Source organism: Theropithecus gelada, chromosome 4 (genome assembly GCF_003255815.1).
Source record: "Theropithecus gelada isolate Dixy chromosome 4, Tgel_1.0, whole genome shotgun sequence".
Classification (NCBI taxonomy): domain Eukaryota; kingdom Metazoa; phylum Chordata; class Mammalia; order Primates; family Cercopithecidae; genus Theropithecus; species Theropithecus gelada.
In genome coordinates this window covers 60,139,580-60,158,071 of record NC_037671.1, presented here as the reverse complement: position 1 = coordinate 60,158,071, position 18,492 = coordinate 60,139,580, and the positions used below count along the sequence as shown (strand labels likewise).

The 18,492-nt window shown below is 37.4% G+C and overlaps 1 pseudogene across 1 annotated transcript; it reads left to right on the top strand.

Moving 5' to 3' along the window:
• The first annotated feature begins 4,765 nt into the window (after positions 1-4,765).
• Positions 4,766-5,654, top strand: LOC112622367 (annotated as a pseudogene). Its single transcript, XR_003118974.1, has one exon. The product of XR_003118974.1 is annotated as an ornithine decarboxylase antizyme 1 pseudogene (transcript).
• Positions 5,655-18,492: the final 12,838 nt, after the last annotated feature.

The following is an 18,492-nucleotide window of genomic DNA, read 5'->3' as shown; positions in this document are numbered from 1 at the left end:
GAGAGGAAGTACTAATTTCAGCTATTACTAATTTATTTTCCTTAGAGCCAGCCCTGATTGCCAAAACACCTTCTAAGCAACAAACATTGACTGATTGACTTGGGTGAAAACCTTTTGTGAATAGAGTCTTTGCTGGAGTTAAGGGCAATGTTTCTGACTAAGAAACAAATAAACCTAATGGTGAACTGCTGACCTTTGGCCTTTGTAACTGGGTTTCATTCACAGAGTCCTCCAACCCATCACGTTTATGTACTGGGCAATGCTCATCAATGGCACAGAGCCCTGTATTGCTTCAGGACCTCCTCCTTTCTGGGGAACATTTTAGTATTGATTATTATTATTTTATTTTATTATGTGCCAGCAAGAATAGCAACCTTTAAAATCAATTTGCACTCTTTAGTTCTTAATAAAGATTTTTATTTACAGTAATACCCTTCAGATTTTTGACACACTCACCCTTTTATTGAAAGGCCAATCTGAACCTATTATTTTATGACCACAAATAGTTTCAGTTCCCTAAAGTGGAATTGTTTGCTTTAAATGTAGAGTTGAATATGCAAGGTACTTAGAAAATTTAATCTAAAAGTCTTAGGTAAATGGTCTCTGAAATGAGTTATTTGTATCTTGAACTGTGATTAAAGGCAGCCCATCATAAGTTGATCCAATATTTCATTTTATATCACAAGTTCCATTAAATTTTCATAAGAAATTCATAAGCACTGTTGATGTCACATCCCTTTCAAAAGTATACCTAAGCCACCAGCAAAGCTGTCTTTTTTAGCAGTCTTAAAAGTAGATTTTCTATCAGTGTCCATCATGGAAGGTAGGACTACTTATGAACCTAAGTACAAAAGTAACAGAAAAATAACTTCACTAGGTTATTTTGACCCACCCTATTTAATATTTAGTCACTGATAATATAGCCAAATGGTAGGTAATCCAGGAAGGCCTTGTCTGGCTTCCCTAAAAATGCTCATCAAAGGCATGAGCTCAATAAATTACTCACTGGGTAAATTTTTTAATTTTCTTTTATTGGTCCTGCACTTTTCTTATTAGAGTTTATTAGAGTTTCAAGGACTTACTGCAGTACTAACATAGTATTTGTCAAATGAGTCTATATTTCCCACCCAATTCTTTAATCATCCCTTCTACCCATCCCTGTCCATCACAGTTATATTTTAAAGTATAAGAAATGAACTACTGATTACATTAAGTAGTGCTTGTATCATAAGTCACTATGCTAATTATTTTTAAAAGAATGTAAGGAAAATAATCCAATAAAGTGTGTCATCTGTCCTCCTACACTGTGTACATAAACTCCCTTTAAAACAGAAGAGAAATGTAGTAGATTCATTGTCTCCAACAGTAGTCTGAGATTAGAAAATATCAAATTTGGTTTTCCAACTGGGTTCAAAGGAAGTTGAGAGCTACATTACTGAACAAAGAAACCTCTCTATCCACAGTTGGATATTTTGCCTCAAAAAAGGGGCTCATCATTCCTGGTTAAGGGGAAACCCCTATACGGGGTTTGTGAAGACCGCAACTTCCTGAGAAATCTATGTCCACAGCAGTCTACCTACTTGGGAGATGGCATGTGGATTCTATACACTATATAAAATTCTTCATAAAAATCTGAGCTGGATCACTTGCACCATCTATCATGGGACAGCACTGCTTGCCTCAGAGTCATGAATGTCCCTGAGTACATGAGAAGCATAGAGGGAAACACAGCATGACCGCTAAATAGAAGTTTATATCGATCTTCCTTCCTACAGGAACACTAAACGTAACAACCATCCACACAAAAAAAGCACCTTCCTAAGAGCCACAAATCAAGTGAGCGATCACACTACCTGGTTTTTACTTCATATCATTGAAAGAGGCACTGAGAAAGATAGGAAAATCTTTTTTTCTTCTTCATTTATTTATGTATGTATGTATGTATTTTGAGACAGGGTCTTGCTCTGTTGCCCAGGCTGGAGTGCAGTGGTACAATTATGGCTCACTGTTATATAGGAGTTAAGAAGTAATTACTTAAGCAGATAGCAAGGGCATGCAAGTTCTAGGTAAGGCTTTTCTTTTTAATGAAAAGCAGCCCCAAATCATTTTCTAACAAAGAGCAGCCTGCAAGCTGGGAGCTTGCACAGGTGAATGCCAGCAGGAACTAAGGACTAGACATTTTCAAAATGGTGGCTTCATCGTCCCTTCTCTGCCAGCCACCTGTACTGTAAGGAGCAGACAAGATGGCACCCATCAACTAGAAGGCCCATTTGCATAAGAAGATGAGGGTGGAGTTACCAGCCTTCCCAGAGCACTATGGAAACGTCATACCTGATTGAACCAATCTGTGATTCCCATGTAAATCAGACACCACCTCCTCAAACTGGACTATAAAACTCAACGCTTTCACTGCCACCCAGTCCTTTTCCACTCAGAGACTGCTTTCTCTACAAAGGAAGCTGTTTCTCATTCTCTTCTCTTCTACCTATTAAACGTCCACTCCTAAACTCCTCAGTGTGTCCGTGCCCTAAATTTCCCTGGCACGTGACGACAAACCCCGAGTTTATACCCCAGATAACGTAGCCACTTCAACTGTAGCACTGAACTCCCAGGCTCAAGCAATCCCTGCTAATTTTTTTATTTTTGTAGAGATAGGGTTTCATCATGTTTCCCAAGCTGGTCTTGAACTCCAGGGCTCAAGTGATCCTCCCACCTCGGTTTCCCAAAGTGCTGGGATTACAGGTATAAGCCATTGCACCCAGCCAAGAAAGTATTGAATTGTCAATGCCACTCCTCCCCTATCCCTTGGCAGTGGCCACATGGCATGGAGACAAAACTGTCTCCATTTGGGAGAGGCAGAATGCAATGATTATGGGATTTTGCACTGGAACTCAGTGCTGCTCTGTCACAGCAGAAAGCAATACTAGGCAGAACTCAGCCAGCACCCATGGAGGGAGCTTTTCGACTAGCCCTAGCCAGAGGGGAATTGCCCATTCCAGCAGTCAGAACCTGAGTTCCACCAAGCTTTCCTGTCAAAGGCTAAAGTACTCTGGAGTCCTAAATAAACTCAAAAGGCAGTCTAAGCCTTAAGGACTACCACTAAGCAAGTGCTAGTGCTGTGCTGGGCTGAGCCAGTAGACTTGGGGGACATGCAACCTAGTAAGACACCAGTTAGGGTAGCTAAAGGAGTGCTTGCACCACTCCTCACCCATTCCCAGGTAGCACAGCTCACAGCTCCAGGAAAGGAGAGGATAGGGTAACGAGGACTTTGTCTTGCAAGTTGAATATCAGCTCAGGCACAGTAGAATAGGGCTCCAGGCAAAGTCCTGAAGCCCCCATTCCAGACCCTAACTCCTGGATAACATTTCTGGACACATCCAGGGTGAGAAAGGAACCCATTGCCTTGAAGAGAAGTAGCCAGTCTTGGCAGCGTCTACCACTTGCAGACTAAAGATCCGTTGGGCCCTGAATAATCATCAGTGGGAGCCAGCTAGTACTTGCCATGGGTTTTGGGTGAGACTGAGATGTACTGGATTCAGTACATCTAAATGTATTGACCCAGCACATTCCCAGCTGTGGTGGCTACAGGGAGAAACTCCTGCTTTAGAAAATGAGAGGGAAGACTAAAACAGACTTTGTCTTGCTTGGCCACAGTGGGGTAGAACACCAAACAGGCTCTTGGGGTCCCCCGTTCGAGGCCTTGGCTCTTGGATGGCATATCTTGACATGCCCTGAGTCAGAAGGGAGCCCACTGCCATGAAGGGGGAGTCTCAGGCCTGGCAACACTCACCAAAAGTTGATTAAAGAGCCCTTGGGCATTGAGTGAACATTGGCAGTAGACAGGCAGTCCTGGGACAGTGGTGGCCATGGGGAGAGACTCCTTTGCTTGTGGGAAAGGGAGGGAAGAGTGGGAATAACTTTGTCTTGTCCTTTGGGTGCCAGCTCAGCAACAGCAGAATAGAGGACCAGGGAGATTCCTAAGGTTTCTGACTCCAGACTCTGGCTCCCAGATGGTATTGCTGGAAACACTCCAGGAGAACTTGTCCTGAAAGGAAGGACACGAGCCTGGTTGGCTTTGCCACCTGCTGGTGGTAGAGCCCTAGGGCTTTGAGAGAACACAGGCAATAGCCTGGTAGTAGTTGCTGCAAGTCTTGGGCAAGACCCAGTTCTGTGCTAGCTTCAGGTCTGACTCAGAACAGTACCAGTGGTGGTGGCCACAGGGTTAATTATGTCACCCTTCTCTCAGTTCCAGGCAGCTCAGCACACAGAGAGAGACTCCATTTGTTTGTGATAAAGTAAGGGAAGAGAACAGGAGTCTCGGTTTGGTAATCCAGAGAATGTATCTGAACCTTATCCAAGACCACCAAGGCAGTGCCTCTACAAGTCTGCAAGAGCCACAGCCTTATGAGGCTTGTGGTGCCCCATAATGCAGATGTGACTGCAGTGGCCAAAAACTTGTATCACAACACCCAATCCCTTTGATATCTGGGAAAGTCTTCTCAAGATGGACAGGTACAAACAAGACTGCAAAGTCGATAATAAACACCTAACTCTTCAATATCCAGACACCAACGAATATCCACAAGCATCAGCACCATCCAGGAAAACATGACCTTACCATACGAACTAAATAAGGGACCAGGGACCAATCCTGGAGAGACAGAGATGTGTGACATTTTAGACAGATAATCCATAGCTGTTGAGGAAACTCAGTGGAACTGAAGATAACACAAAGAAGGATTTAAGAATTCTATCAGATGCGAACGGCGAGCAGCGGCGGCGGCGCGGAGAGGCGCAGCGGAGGTTTTCCTGGTTTCGGACCCCAGCGGCCGGATGGTGAAATCCTCCCTGCAGCGGATCCTCAATAGCCACTGCTTCGCCAGAGAGAAGGAAGGGGATAAACCCAGCGCCACCATCCACGCCAGCTGCACCATGCCGCTTCTAAGCCTGCACAGCCGCGGAGGCAGCAGCAGTGAGAGTTCCAGGGTCTCCCTCCGCTGCTGTAGTAACCCGGGTCCGGGGCCTCGGTGGTGCTCCTGATGCCCCTCACCCACCCCTGAAGATCCCAGGTGGGCGAGGGAATAGTCAGAGGGATCACAATCTTTCAGCTAACTTATTCTACTCCGATGATCGGCTGAATGTAACAGAGGAACTAACGTCCAACGACAAGACGAGGATTCTCAACGTCCAGTCCAGGCTCACAGACGCCAAACGCATTAACTGGCGAACAGTGCTGAGTGGAGGCAGCCTCTACATCGAGATCCCGGGCGGCGCGCTGCCTGAGGGGAGCAAGGACAGCTTTGCAGTTCTCCTGGAATTCGCTGAGGAGCAGCTGCGAGCCGACCATGTCTTCATTTGCTTTCACAAGAACCGCGAGGACAGAGCCGCCTTGCTCCGAACCTTCAGCTTTTTGGGCTTTGAGATTGTGAGACCGGGGCATCCCCTTGTCCCCAAGAGACCCGACGCTTGCTTCATGGCCTACAGGTTCGAGAGAGAGTCTTCGGGAGAGGAGGAGGAGTAGGGCCGCCTGGGGGCTGGGCATCCGGCCTCTGGGGCCACCCCTTGTCAGCCGGTTGGGTGGAAACCGTAGACTCACTCATCTCGCCTGGGTTTGTCCGCATGTTGTAATTGTGCAAATAAATGCTCACTCCAAAAAAAAAAAAAAAAAGAATTCTATCAGATAAATTTAACAAAAACATTGAAATAATTAAAAGAAGCAGAAATTGTCGAGTTGAAAAATGAAATATTGAAGAATGCAGTCGTCTCTTAACAGCAGAGTTGATCAAGCAAAAGAAAGAATTAGTAAGCTTGATGATAGGCTATTTGAAAATACACACTCAGAGGAGACAAAAGAAAAAAAGAATTTAAAAAACAATGAAGCACATCTACAATATTTATAAAATAGCCTGAAGGGGAAAATCTAAGAGATACTAGCCTTAAACAAGAGGTAGGGAGAGAGATAGGGGTAGAAAGTTTATTCAAAGGGATAATAACAGAGAACTTCCCAAACTCAGAGAAAGATAGCAGTATCCAACTACAAGAAGGTTACATAACACCAAGCAGATTTCAACCAAAGACGACTACCTCAAGGCATTTAATAATGAAACTCCCAAAGGTCAAAGGATAAAGAAAAAAATCCTAAAAGCAGCAAGAGAAAAGAAACAACATACAAAAAAGCGCTCCAATACATCTTGCGGAAGACTTTTCTGTGGAAACCCTACAGGCCAGGAGAGAATGGCATGACATATTTAAAGAGCTAAAAGAAAAAAATTTTAACCCTAGAATAAGGGTCAGTTCAGCAAAAGGATATAACAATTGTAAATATACATGTACTTAACACTGGAGCACCCAGATATATAAAGCAAATTTTAGAGCTCAAGAGAGAGATCCCCAATACAATAATAGCTAGAGACTTCACCACCCCACTTTTAGCATTGGACAGATCATCCAGACAGAAAATCAACAAAGAAACATCAGACTTAATGTGTACTATAGACCAAACAAACCTAATGGATATTTACAGAACATTTCATCCATTGGCCGCAGAATACACATTCTTCTCCTCAGCACATGAATCATTCTCAAGGATAGAACATAGTTTATGGTCTTTAAAAATACGTCTTTAAAAATTCAAAAAAGTAAAAACGTCTTTAAAAATTCAAAAAAGTAAAAATAATATCAAGTATTTTCTCTGACCCCAGTAGAATAAAACTAGCCATCAATAACAAGAGGAATTTTGGAGACTATACAAACACATGAAATTTAAACAATATGCTCCTGAATGGACAGTGGTTCCATGAAGAAATTAAGAAGAAAATTGAAAAAAATTTAAAACAAATGATAAGGAAAACACAACATACCAAAACCTATGGGATACAGTAAAAACAATACTAAGAGGGAAGCTTATAGCTATACACAACTATGTTAAAAAGTAGGAAAACTGCAAGTAAAAACCTAACGATGCATCTTAAAGAACTAGATAAGCAAGAGCAAACTAAATCCAAAATTAGTATAAGAAAAGAAATAAAAAAGATGAGAGCAGACCAAGTACAGCAGTTCATGCCTGTAATCCTAGCCTTTAGGAGGCCAAGGCAGGAGGACTGCTTAAGGCCAGGAGTTCAAGACCAGCCTGGACAACATAATGAGACTCTGTCTAAAAAACATAAAAATAAATTTAAAAAAATAAAAATTGAGCTGGGTGTGGTGGCACACATCTGTAGTACCAGTTACTCAGAAGGCAGGGGTGAGAGGATCACTTGAGCCCCAGAGTTCAAGGCTGCAGTGGGCCATGACTGTGCCACTGCACGTCAGCCTGGGTGACAGAGCAAGACCTTGTCTCTCACACACAGCACACAAGATCAGAGCAGAAATAAATGGAATTAAAATAAAGAAAATAATACAAAAGATCAATGAAATAAAAAGTTTTTTAAAAAGATAAACAAAATTGACAAGCATTTAGCCAGATTAAGAAAAAAAGTGAGAAGATGCAAATAAAATCAGAGATATAAAAGGGAATATTACAACTGGTACTGCAGAAATTCAAAGGATCATCAGCGGCTACTGTAAGCAACTATATGCCAATCAACTGGAAAACCCAGAAAAAAAATGGATAAATTCCTAGACACATACAAACTATCAATATTGAATCATGAAGAAATTCAAAGCCTAAACAGACCAATAATAAATAACAAGATTAAATCAGTAATAAAAACTCTCACAGCAAAAAAAAGGCTGGTACCCAATGGCTTCACTGCTGAATTTTATCAAACATTCAAATACCCACCCTACTCAAACTGCTCTGAAAAATAGAGGAGGCAATACCTCCAACTTACTCTACAAGGCCAGTATTACCTTGATTCCAAAACCAGATAAAGACACCTCAGAAAAAGAATACTACAGGCCACTATCCCTGATGAACACTGATGCAAAAATCCTCAATAAAATACTAGCAAATTCAACAACACATTAAAAAGATATTCATCAGGACAAGTGAAGTGCAGCTTATCCCAAGGATGTAAGGATGGTTCAACATATGCAAATCAATCAATGTGATATATCCTATCAACAAAATGAAGGGCAAAAGCCATACGATCATTTTAATTGATAAAACAGCATTTTGAAAGGCCGGGTGCAGCAACTCACGCCTGTAATCCCAGCACTTTAGGAGGCCCAGGCGGGCGGATCACGAGGTCAGGAGATCCCGACCATTCTGGCTAACACAGTGAAACCGCGTCTCTACTAAAAATACAAAAAACTAGCTGGGCGTGGTGGCGGGCGCCTGTAGTCCCAGCTACTCGGGAGGCTGAGGCAGGAGAATGGCGTGAACCCGGGAGGTGGAGCTTGCAGTGAGCTGAGATCCGGCCACTGCACTCCAGCCTGGGTGACAGAGCAAGTCTCTGTCTCAAAAAAAAAAAAAAAAAAAAAAAAAAAGCATTTGATAAAATTCAACAAGACTTCATAATTAAAACCCTCAAAAAACCTAGGTAAAGAAGGAACATAATTGGAGCCATATATGACAGAACCACAGTTAGCATAATATCTAATGGAGAAAAACTGAAAAGATTTTATTTGAAAATCTAGAACACAACAAAAATGTCCACTATCACCACTGTTATTTAACATAGTACTAGAAGTCCTGCTAGAGCAATCAGACAAGAGAAAGAAATAAAGGGCATCCAAATTGGAAAAGAAGTCAAATTATCCTTGTCTGCAAATGGTATGATCTTATATTTGGAAAATCCTCAAGATGCCACCAAAAAATAATTACAGCTGATACACGAATTTGGTAGAGTTGCAGGATACTAAATCAACATACAAAAAGCAGTAACATTTCTATATGACAATAGCAAACAATCTGAAAAAGAAATTTAAAAAGTAATCCAATTTACAATAGCTACAAATAAAATTAAATATCTAGGAATTAACCAAAGAAGTGAAAGATCTCTAGAGTGAAAACCATAAAACACTGATGAAAGAAATTGAAAATAATATAATAAAATGAAAAGATATTTCATATTTATGAATTGAAAGAATCAATATTGTGAAAATGTCCATACCACCCAAAGCAATCTACATAATTCAATGCCATCCCTATCAAAATACCAATGACATTCTTCACATAAACAGAAAAAGCAATCCTAAAATGTATATGGAACCACAAAACACCCAGAATAGCCAAAGTTATCCTGAGCAAAAACAACAAAATTAGAGCAATCACATTGCCTGATTTCAAATTATAGAACAGTTATAATAACCAAAAACAGCATGGTACTAGCATAAAAACAGACACATAGACCAATGGAACAGAATAAAGAACCCAGAAACAAATTCACACGTGTACAGTGATCTCATTTTTGACAAAGATACCAAGAACATACACTGGAAAAAGGACAGTTTCTTCAATAAATAGTGCCAGGAAGACTGGATATTCTTATGCAGAAGAATGAAACTAGACCCCTATCTCTTGCCATATACAAAAATCAAATCAAAATGGATTAAACACTTAAATCTAAGACCTTAAACTATGAGGTATTTTTTACTAGAAGAAAACACTGGGAAATCTCCCCAGGACATAGGACTGGGCAAAGATTTATTGAGTAATATCCCCATAAGAACAGGCAATTAAAGCAAAAATGGACAAATGGAATTAAATCAAGTTTTAAGCTTTCTGCACAGCAAAGGAAACTATCAGCAATGTGAAGAAATAACCCACAGAAAGGGAGAAAACTATTTACAAACTATCCATCTGACAAAAGATTAATAGCCAAAACATGTAAGGAGTTCAAACATCTCTACAGGAAAAAATCTAATAATCCAATTTAAAAATGACCAAAAGATTTGAATAGAAATTTCTCAAAAGAAGACATGCAAATGGCATGGCTGGGCACAGTGGCTCACACCTGTAATCCCAGCACTTTTTGAGGCTGAGGCAGATAGATTGCTTGAGCTCAGGAGTTCAAGATCAGCCTGGGAAATGTGGCAAAATCCTGTCTCTACAAAAAATACAAAAATTAGCTGGGCGTAGTGCGCCTGTGATCTGGCTACTTGGGAGGTTGAGGTAGGAGGATCACTTGAGCCCAGGAGGTCAAGGCTACAGTGAGATGTGATGTGATCACGTCAGCCTGGGCAACAGAGCAGGACCCTGTCAGAAGAAGAAGAAGGAGGAGAAGGAGGAGAGGAAGAAGAAAGAGGAGGAGAAGGGGGAGGAAGGCGGGGAGGGGGAGGGATATAAACGACAAACAGGTATATGAAAAGTTGCTCAAAAACACTGATGATCAGAGAAATGCAAATCAATATACATTGAGATCTCATCTCACTCTAGTTAAAATGGCTTGTATCCAAAAGACAGACAATAATAAATGCTGGTGAGGATGTGGAGAAAAGGGATCCCTTGTACACTGTTGGAAGCAATGTAAATTGGTACAACCACAATGAAGAACAGTGTGGATCACAAGGTGAAGACATCAAGACCATTCTGACCAACATGGTGAAACTCTGTCTCTACTAAAAATACAAAAATTAGCTGGGCGTGGTGGTGTGCACCTGCAGTCCCAGCTACTCAGGAGGCTGACGCAGGAGAACTGCTTGAACTCCGGAGGCAGAGGTTGCAGTGAGCTGAGATCACGCCACTGCACTCCAGCCTGGTGACAGAACAAGACTCCATCTCAAAACAAACAAACAAAAAACTAAAAATAGAACTATCATATGATCTAGCAATCCCACTGCTAGGTATATACCCCAAAGAAAGGAAATTAGTATATTAAAGAGATATTTGCACTCGAATGTTTATTGTGACACTATTCACAATAGCCAAGATTAAGAAGCAACCCAAGTGTCCATCAGCAGACAGATAACGGGTACATACACACAAAACGTGACACACATATACATTAAAAAGAATGAGGTCCTGTCATTGGCAAGAACATGAATGGAATTGGAAGTTATGTTAAGTTAAATAGGCTAGGCACAGGAAGACAAACTTCACACATTCTCACAAAATGAAAACAATTGTACTTATGGAGATAGAGAATAAAATGATTGTTACTAGAGACTGGGAAGGGAATTCCTGGGTGGGAGGAAAAGTGGGGATGGTTAATGGGTACGAAAAAATAAGATAGTATCTATAAGATCTAGTATTTGATAGCATAATGGGGTGACTATAGTCAGCAACAATTTATTGTACATTTAAAAAATAACTAAAACAATAGAATTGGATTGTTTTTAACACATAAAAAGGATAAATGCTGCGGTGATTAATACATCATTTACCCTGATGTGATTATTATGCATTGTATGCCTGTATCAAAATATCTCAAGTATCCCATAAATATATACACCTATTATGTACCCACAAAAATTAAAAATAAAAATTACATTTAAAAAATGTCTAAACTGGGCTTTTCATGGTAGCTATATATGGAACCAAATACAGTAAAATTAAAACGATCTTTTATCCAAAAATGTGAATACATGGAAGTTATTTCATTTTCCTTAACCAGATTTGGTCCTATTTTAAAAATCTCTGATGTGAATTTATTATAAGAGGGAGGAAGAGAAAGATATTTTGAAAATGAAAAAGAAATTAACAAAATGGAAAGAAAGAAAAACAAAGGATAAGATCAAATAAAATAGCATGTTAGAACACTGGTAGATGTAACCACTTCCACAGAAAGTGGAAAATGCCCTGTATTCTATTGCAGGCAACTTGGTTTTACTCTTAATTTGGAAATAGTGTTAATGGCAACAATGATATATTATTATTGATCACAAAATGTGGAGTTTGAATGAGATCAACTTCCAAAAATGCCTCTAACTTGAATAAGCACTGTGATTCTGAAGCTGAGAAATAGATCTATGTGGGTGTGTATGTATATAGTCATACAGACATTTGTATATATACATATATGTTATATATAAGACATTTTAAAATATTATTACGGTTAGTTTTCCTATACATGGAAGCCTCAGAAAAGTTAATATAAAATCATAGCAGAAGGAAACTTATAGGACATATACCTTCCCACCGCAAATAGATATTGTTTGATTTCAGTAACCACCAACTGTTCTCAACACAAGCAGTCATTTGGACATAAGAGAGACCTGAAAAAGGACCTAAATATCACATAGAACTTAATATTTTTGAGTTCTATTTATAGCAATGCCACCAGTTTCAATTTATAACATACTTTTCAAAGCATTTTCATTTACTTTCCCATTTTTCTAACATTCCTGTAATAATTTTAGAGGATATGATTAAAAATTGTTCTAATAAGTGAGGAAATAAAAGAATTTTATGTAATTTATCTAAACATAACCAACTAGTGCAAAATAAGAATTAGACTTGGCTTCCAAATTTATAGTTCGGTGCTCTATTTTACAGATGGTAATAAAATCTTAATATTTCTCTATGGATTATCATGCAATTAACTATACACAATTCTCACAGCATTAGTTTAAATGTTTATTTGAAGTGTCTTGAACAAGTTCACACAACTATTACGTGAATGATATAAGATCTAAGCTTGTAATTTTTTCATTTTAAGACTAGTGTTCAATTATTCCTGAAAATATTTTTCAGGAATTATTACGTGGATGATATAAGATCTAAGCTCGTAATTTTTTCATTTTAAGACTAGTGTTCAATTATTCCTGAAAATATTTTATCTCCATGGTTGAATTAGGTCCAATATATTAATGTTTCTCTTATTTAATTATTAAATCCATCTCTCCCAAATGAGTCAGACTATTTTACATATAGAGATGGAGCATGGCATAGCAGTTAAAAATGTGGGCTCTGAAATGAGATGGCTTCATCCTTGGTCTAATAATTTAGCTTATCTGTACATTAGTGTTTTTCATCTATAAGTACAAACAATTTGAATACATATCTCATAGTAAATAAATTGCTTAGAATCATTTCTGTACATACAAAGTTCTTGATAAATTCATAATACCACATCAATTGTCTATAGGTAAGCAAGAAAAGGCAATAACTATATATGCTACATACATCCACTGCTTATTGCACACTTATCTACGTCTGGTACTGTGGTGTATGTGAAATAGCTATAGATTACCCTCAGAAGCAGTTCACATCTTCCTATATTTACATTTCATAAAATTATGAATAGCTCAACCTTTAGAGAAGGGTCTCAACATTCCCTGAAGATAAATTATATCCATAGTAACTAGCAGAATGTAAACAATTGAGAAAAGTACTGCATCCACATTTCTGCTGAGTCCCAGCAGTTTTCATAACTCCCTGTAGAGATAGTGGTGATCCATTATTTAGGGTAAACAATTTTTATTCTGCCAGTTGTTATGAGTAATCAAGATTCAAAATTGGCACCAAACACTGAAAGCCTAAGCCTCTGTTTGAGTGGCTTCAAGCTTTATCGTAACCACACAAGATAGAGGAAATAAGAATGTTTAAGAAGTCCTGTGTTAATGACAGCAAGGGATGGATGTAATAAATACTGACTGAGTGATGTTTAGGTTGTGTATATGCACAATTATAGCTATACCTTTGTTAATGAAATATATTGTTGCAAATCTGAAATTAGTTCATAACCGTAACCCACTATACTTGCCCCATTATTTTAATTATGTCATTTTTTATTTCATAAGTTCTCATAAAAACATAGTTATTAAGTAATAACAGAATAGCCTATAAAGGCTTAAATGGTAAAACAAATGGCAGGTAGTTAGAAGCCTTAAAAATTCTGGGCAAAATAGCTAGCTTATTCCTATTAGAATTTGTTATTGTAGGAGAGAGACAGAGAAAGAGAGGGTGAGGGAGAGAATGAGACAGAGACAAAGAAGAGGGAGGAAGAGAGGAAAGCAAGGAAAGAAGGAGAATATATTAGAGCCCTTAAAATTTTCTAATACTGGTATATTTAATATGTAGCTTTTCATTATCTCACTTGAAATATAGACAATAGAACAATAATTTTAAAAAATAATAGTAAATCCATAGGATAGAGTATTAGGAAGCACTAATATGATAGTTTGGGGGTATATTTAATGCATACTCTGATGTATATTTTACATCATAGAAAAATGCTCATGATAACATTAAATGCAAAGGCAGAATATATAAACTACATATATAGAGAATATAAAGAATACAAATTATATAAAGTATAAAGTTTTATTTAAATAGTATACATACACATAAGAAAAGTAAGAAAGAAATATGCCAAAACATTAATAAATCCTAGGTGATATTACAAATGATGTGTATTTGCTACTTATAATTTTCTAAAATGGCTTTATAACCAGAAAATTTTTAAATTATTAGTATGTTTAATGCATGGAAAAAAACTAACACATCTAAATCATTACATTTTCCTCCAAAGGTAAAGAAAACATTATTTTTAAATTCTGTCCTTAAAAAATTTCTGTTCAAAATTTTAAACTTTGTCCTTAAAAAAAAGGATAAAAATTTTAAATGCCCATCCATATCCCTACAAAGGACATGATTTCATTCCTTTTTATGGCTGCGTGGTATTCCATGGTGTATATGTACATTTTCTTTATCCAGTCTATCATTGATAGGCATTTGGGGTGATTCTATGCCTTTGCTATTGTGACTAGTGCTGCAATGAACAAACACATGCATGTATCTTTATGATAGGATGATTTCTATTCCTCTGAGTATATAGCCAGTAATGGGATTGCTGGGTCAACTGGTATTTCTGGTTCTAGATCTTTGAGAAATTGCCACACTGTCTTCCACAATGATTGAACTAACTTATGTTTCCACAAACAGTGTAAAAGCATTCCTATTTCTTCACAGCCTCACCAGCATCTGTTGTTTCTTGACTTTTTAATAATTGCCATTCTGACTGGCATGAGATAGTACCTCATTGTGGTTTTGATTTGCATTTCTCTAATGATCAGTGATTTTCAGCTTTTTTTCATGTTTTTTTGGCCACATAGATGTCTTCTTTTGAGAAGTGTCTGTCCATGTCCTTTGCCCAATTTTTGATGGGGTTGTTTGTTTTGTTTCTTGTAAATTTATTTAAGTTCCTTATAAATTCTGCATATTAGACCTTTGTCAGGTGAACAGATTGAAAAAATTTTCTCTCATTCTGTAGGTTGTCTGTTCACTCTGATGATAGTTTCTTTTACTGAGCAGAAGCTTTTTAGTTTAATTAGATCCCATTTGTCTATTTTTGCTTTTGTTGCAATTGCTTTTGATGTTTTTGTCATGAAATCTTTGCCCATTCCTATGTCCTGAATGGTATTGCCTAGATTTTCTTTTAGGGTTTTTACAGTATTGTGCTTTACATTTAAGTCTTTAATCCATCTTGAGTTAACTTTTGTATAAGGTGTAAGGAAGGGGTCCAGTTTCAATTTTCTTTATATGCCCAGCCAGTTTTCCCAGCACCATTTATTAAATAGGGAATTGTTTCCCCATTGCTTGTTTTTGTCAGGTTTGTTGAAGATCGGATAGTTTTAGGTGCATGGTCTTATTTCTGAGTTCTCTATTCTGTTCCATTGGTCTATGTGTCTGTTATTATACCAGTACCATGCTGTTTTTGTTACTGTAGCCTTGTAGTACAGTTTGAAGTTGGGTAGCATGATGCATCCAGCTTTAGTCTTTTTGATTAAGATGGTCTTGGCTATACGGCCTCTGTTTTGGTTTCATATGAAATTTAAAGTAGTTTTTTATAATTCTGTGAAGAATGTCAATGGTAGTTTAATGGGAATAGCACTGAATCTATAAATTGGACAGTATGGCCATTTTCCCTATATTGATTCTTCCTATCCATGAGAATGGAATGTTTTTCCATTTGTTTGTGTACTCTCTGATTTCCTTGAGCAGTGGTTTTTAGTTCTCCTTGAAGAGGTCCTTCATGTCCCTTGTTATCTGTATTCCTACATATTTTATTGTCTTTGTAGCAATTGTGAATGGGAGTTCATTCATATTTGACTCTCAGCTTGTCTACTGTTGGTGTATAGGAATGCTTGTGATTTTTGCACATTAATTTTGTATCCTGAGATTTTGCTGAAGTTGCTTATCAGCTTAAGGAGTTTCTGGGCTGAGACAATGGGGTTTTCTAGATATAGGATCATGTCGTCTGCAAAAAGAGATAGTTTTACTTCCTCTCTTCCTATCTGAATACTCTTTATTTCTTTCTCTTGACTGACTGCTCTGGCCAGAACTTCCAATACTACGTTGAACAGTAGTGGTGAGACAGGATGTCCTTGTCTTGTGCCAGTTTTTAAGGGGAATGCTTCCAGCTTTTGCACATTCATATGATATTGGCTATAGGTTTGTCATAAATAATAACTGTCTTATTATTTCAAGGAAGCCATTATCCTCAGCAAACTAACACAGGAACAGAAAACCAAACACTGCATGTTCTCACTTATAAGTGGGAGCTGAACAATGAGAACACATGGACACAGGGAGGGGAACAACACGTACTTGGGCCTGTAAGGGGTGGGGTTGGGGGAGGGAGAGTATCAGGATAAACAGCAAAGCATGCAGAGCTTAAAACCTAGGTGATGGGTTGATAGGTGCAGCAAACCACCATCCCACACGTTTACCTATGTAACAAATCTGCATGCCCTGCACATGTATCCTGGAACTTAAAATGAAATTAAATTTTTTAAAAATGTTAAGTGTTTAACAACTAACCTTTCACATAAGTTATTCTTATTAACTCTATACAATAACATTTGTTTTACGTCTTTAATAAGATGATCTTATTTGCTATCCAGAGGGCAAAACTTAGGCAAACAAAATATTTACATTTCGGCCACAACATTTTTTCTAAAGTTTCCAAAATTTCCCAGGACTTCATCAAATGTCTTTACTCTATGTCTCTGAATTCAAAATTATAAACACTTAGGACATGTCTTGTGAGTGTGTGTGTTGCTATTTGTGTTACCTTTATTATCTTTTTAAATAGTTTAAATAAATCTTTTTTAAAAGTTTAAAATTAGTTTAGAAAATTTTGCCTGTCTTTACACATTCTTAACAAAAGTATTTTAAAGTTAAGAAATATATTTTGTGTAACATAGTGGCTTCCTAAAAAAATAAAAAATATAATTTGAGATGTACAGTGAAAAGAAGATATACTAAGTGCAGTAAATGTAAGATCAGGATCTTGATTTATGAATGTAAAAGGTGAACAAGAGAGAAAACATAGGAGCAAAAAATTCCAAAAGAAAATATATATTACTTTTAGAAATTTTTGCTTCTATTTTTTCGTATATATTTTTCTCACATACATTTCTCCTAAAAAAGTCAAAAATATAACCTGAGTGAAAGGCAGATATACTAAGCACAGTAACTGTAAGATGGGGATGTTGATTTATGAATGTAAAAGGGTAAATGTAAGAGAAAACATGGAAGCAAAAAATTTCAAAAGAAAAATATATATATATATTTGTTTACATATATTCTCATATATATATACTTCTCAAATCATTATATATGAGTTTAGTGGGGGAAAACATATAAAAAGAACCTGGTTGTAAATCACTTATATGGTCATGCCAAGAAAAGCAAAAAGGAAGACTACCATTGCACTAAAGTTAAGCATAACATCTGAGAAATATAAATGAATTTGAACACTAGCACTTTTACCCTACATTGACTCTGTGGGGCTAAAGCAAACCACTGTGCAAGAATTGTTTTGGAGGGAGTCAGAGAAAAAAAGCAAAGATGGGGGAATTACAGAGATTCTACAGTCTACAGTCCATATCACAGACTAATAAGCAAATACTGTTAATCCCAGAGAACTCATTTGGTAAGTCCTTTGGCCTTGTATGCTATTCTGTACATGAGAGGCTCCCTTTTCTCCCCATCAAGAGGTTTAATTTTTCAATTTGAGGCACTATTGGTATAAAGTATGCCTCATTAGCTTGTAGGAGGTAGCTGATATTCATTAATTCAATTCTCACTTCATTTGCTTTGCACATAGTTATAATTAGTTTCCAAATAACTTAGGTAACTTCAATAGATTTATGACTACAATTTTACTCTACATTTGCTTTTTCACTCTTTTTTTTTCCTTTTCTGGTATTTTATAGAAGTTAACATTTAAAAGGACACAGCTACTTTGGGGAGCGATTTGATGTTAAAAATGATGGCATTCAGTTGTCTTATATGATTAATGAACAGAGATTTTGGCATTTTAGTAATTCTCTCACCTTGCAAATTCTGATAAAAAGGCAAATAATTGATGTTTTTCCACTTGTTGGAAAATATTTTAAACTATAAATTTAAACAGAGGATTTTCAAGTCTCATGCAATTTCAGTATTGTGTATTTATTGTTTCAATCTATATAGAATGTGTTATATTTCTGAAATACTGTTTTCATATGGTAATTTTAATACATCAATAATAATCAAGACCATGAATTGATACTGATGTTTGTGGTAGATCAAAGACAAAAAACTAATCCAGTAGGTTGCAGCTCCTTCTATGTAGAGATAAAATCTATTTCACTTTCTCCTGAATCTGGGTTTAGCCA